At 43.9% G+C, this 3,584-nt stretch overlaps 1 long non-coding RNA gene across 1 annotated transcript; it reads left to right on the top strand.

Annotated features, from left to right (window-relative positions):
• The first annotated feature begins 347 nt into the window (after window positions 1-347).
• Window positions 348-3,050, top strand: LOC109499436. The gene is made up of 2 exons (XR_002156712.3): window positions 348-990; window positions 2,187-3,050. It is a non-coding gene; the product is annotated as an uncharacterized LOC109499436 (long non-coding RNA).
• Window positions 3,051-3,584: the final 534 nt, after the last annotated feature.

The following is a 3,584-nucleotide window of genomic DNA, read 5'->3' as shown; positions in this document are numbered from 1 at the left end:
CCACCCAAGGGCCAGGCTGCTTTCCTCTCCGTTGACAATCCTCAAATCCTCTTCGCAAATTGTAAAGTGTCATTAAAATCTGGAACACCTGACTCCCTCTCTACAAGTCCAACTGACACCCGGGATTAAGGTCAGATCCATCACGGGACCTCTTTGTGTAAAGGTAAAACGACTTTTGAACTGAAATAATGGATTTAAGGCACCGAGGCAGAACACAGCTCCATCCAAACCCCCAGTGACATATTTACAGAACCAGGTCTGGCTGGAAACAAGGTGAAAGAAACAGTAACTCTAACTGCAGCCAGCCAAATGAACAAGCTCATTGGCTGAATGCTAGCCAAGCTCTTACCATTAAAAATACCGCGGCATTGCTGCCAAAAGGGGTGTTAGGACAAATTGCCAGAGGTAACCGTTACATAAGCCAGAGCTCACCCTGCCAATTAGCCACACACCATTGCTACATCTCTTCTGGCCATAATTATTCTGATAGGGCACTTGCAAGTTCTTCAGCTGTTTAAGGACTGAACCAGAAGAAATCAGTTCTTCTGCAGGACAGGAGACACGGCCTGGAGGCCAAAGTAGCTGGTGGGGTACTTAGGACTGATGAAACCGCCCTATTGGTTGGTAACATTTTTATCAATAAAGGAAGAGAATCTCAGAGAACTCAGACAAAAGAGCCTTTTTTTTTTTTTTTAATCGCTGCAGTGTTTTCAGAGGAGCAAGGATAGAAGAAGCAAAGAAATGTGCCTTGGCTTGCAAAACGGAAGGAAGGAACGAAAGCCCTGTCGAATTACCTCATTTTCTTTATTAAAAGATGCTTACCACTCTGATTAGCTTTGAGCTCAGTTGCAGTTCCTCGAGGATTATTCTCCACAAGCAAAAAGGAGACAAGCACAAAGGACAGTAATCCAGGTAGACCAACAAAAAAAAAAAGCCTCTTCTTTATCCTGAAGCCTTGGAAAATGTGGGTGTATGTGTGGAATTACCCAGGTAAGGACTCCTATGCTCATCTGTCACTGCTGTATTAGGCTGCAATGTGCAGCCCTCGCACTGCCTTAGTGCCACCTGTCAACAGGTCCTTCCCGAGTTCCAACCACAGCCTTCCTCTGAGAAGTCTATTTTTTTTCCCCCAAGGATTATCCCTTTTCCCACCCCACCCACAATATACTCACAATGTCATGTCCACAATCCATTCAACTGCCACCTAGCTAAGGTCTTGCTCTAATCAGCAAATTCGATTTTATTATTTACCTGTATGACGTCCTTGAGGACTACCCCATTACCTTTACTTTAAGTCTGAGCTTCACGCAGTGAACCCCACCTACTTTATCAGTCCCTTCTCTACTCATCCCCCACAAGCTCTACAGTCCAGATAGAGGAAAATTTACAACTGAGGTTCTCAACATGAGCAGCACATTCTGATACCCAGTGGAGCTTCTAAAAGTCCCAGTGCCCAGAACGAATGCTGTACCAATTCAAGTGGAATTTCTAAGGATGAAACGCCAGCATGAGTATCTTTTAAAATTTGTCTTGTGGTTACAAGTTTGAGAGCCAGTGCACCATCACCACTGTTATGAAATGACTGCTTGTATTTGTCTCCCCCAAATTCATGTATTTAAATCCTAACCCCCATAGGAGGTGGGGCCTATGGGAGGTGACTAGGTCATGAGGGCAGAGCCCTCATGGGTGGGATTAGTGTGCTATAAAAGAGACCCCAGAGAGCTCTCTAGCTCTCTTCCCACCACATTAGGTCACAGTGAGAAGTCAGCAGTCTGCAGCCCAGAAGGGGGTTCTCACCAGAACGCGCCCACCACGGCACCTTGAGCTCAGACTTCCAGCCTCCAGAACTGTGAGGAATAAACTTCTGTTGCTTATAAGCCACCCCATTTATGGGCTTTTGTTATAACAGCCCGAACTAAAACAACCACCACATATGCTTTCACACTTGTTTTGTCCTAGGTTGGAAATGTGTTATCTTACATCTGTATGTTTTTTTTTTTTTCCTGGTGTCTTGTGGGACGTAGGTAAAATGTCTTCTCCTGCAACCCTTCGGTAACCTCCCTTAGTTTTCCCATGGCAACTCTTGCGTGCCTGCCTCCCGATCCTTCATTTCTCTCATTTCCTCACTAACTGGATGAGAGATCCTTCCGATGGGAATAGTCTTTCATTTGTCTTTGTACCCTCAGTGTCTGTTGAAGAAGGAGAACGGATGCACACCAGTACTAAGCTTGGACTCCAAGCTCTTCTTCCAACTTCCAGACAGCAAACAATCTTCTGCCTGCAAAAGATTTCACAGGCTTCCTAATTTTAGGATACAATCAAGTGAATGAGGAAGAAAGACATCTGGAAGATAAGGGCATCACAACTACTTCAGGACATCAGTAATGCTAGGATTTTGTTACCCTCTGTTGTTGTTTGTGGCTGGGTGAGAGTCTCTTGATGGCTTCCATATTGAAAGATTTAAAAATGGAATTCTGAAGTATTCAATCAAGAACATGAAGGCTTGTAAACAGTTTGATTTCATGGCCCTTACTCAAATGGATTCGCTTTTTAATGCATTTTGGCAAGCCGTGCTCCACAGTGTAGGAGGCAGGAAGGACATTTACATCAGTGCAAACTGGGGCGTTGGTTTCCATGAAGAGAAAACTCAGAACACTTCCAAACAAAAAAGGGCTCCTGGACACAATGCAAGAAGGACGCTGTGAGAAGAGGTCCAGATTTAGCAATAAGAATACAAACATGAAAGCAGTTCTGTGCTGGAAAGACATTTAAAAATCCCGAGATCTGCAGGCCAGAGCCTGCCACTGGAATTGGCAAAAGAAGAAGAAACAACTGACTTTCATTTTGGCTTTTGCCACAAGTCCAAGTGCTTTGTGATTCTTGCCCAAAGTCTCTAAATGAGATGCTTGGTGTGTATTCCAAAGTTCTTGCCTTCTGACGCTAGTGTGGAAGACGCAGCACACTCTTTTTCCTTTCTTCCCAGTGGAAAGAGTTTTAGGACATAAGCTGCCTTGACCAACATGTTGAAAATAAAATTATCTTCCAACATAGGTGGTGACCTGATCATTCCCGCTTAGGAAAACCACAGGGACATATAAAGGCAAAACAACACATAAGTAAAGAGCAATATTTTTCCTTTCTTTTCCCTTTGTCCTTTTTGAGAGTCTCTTAAGAGTTCTCCTGAGGGAATTTCTATACTTTATATGATATTGAGCTTTTTATGTTAAGGAGGCTTTATTTCCAGGAGCAAATGTAGCAAGGCACAAGAACTGTCTTTTAAAGAACTTGTATTCTAGTGCAGACAGCTTTTCAGTAATCACCTCCATCTTAAACCAGGTATGGAAGCAACTGAGAGATACAGGGGGAGGACATAGTGAACATTCTGCACAGAATCGCCATGCTGCAAAATTCTTTTTTTCTTACGTTTTTAAAATTATTTTATTTATTTGAGAGAGACAGAGACAAGTGAGTGGGGGAGGGGCGAAGAGAGAAAAAGAGAGAGAATCCCAAGCAGGTTCTGTGCGGTCAGCGCAGAGCCCAATGAGGGGGCCCGGACCCATGAAGCCGTGAGATCGTGACCTGAG

This window comes from Felis catus, chromosome B1 (genome assembly GCF_018350175.1).
Source record: "Felis catus isolate Fca126 chromosome B1, F.catus_Fca126_mat1.0, whole genome shotgun sequence".
In the NCBI taxonomy this organism is placed as follows: Eukaryota; Metazoa; Chordata; class Mammalia; order Carnivora; family Felidae; genus Felis; species Felis catus.
Note: the sequence above shows the minus strand (reverse complement) of the source record. Positions and strands in the feature narration are given on the sequence as shown.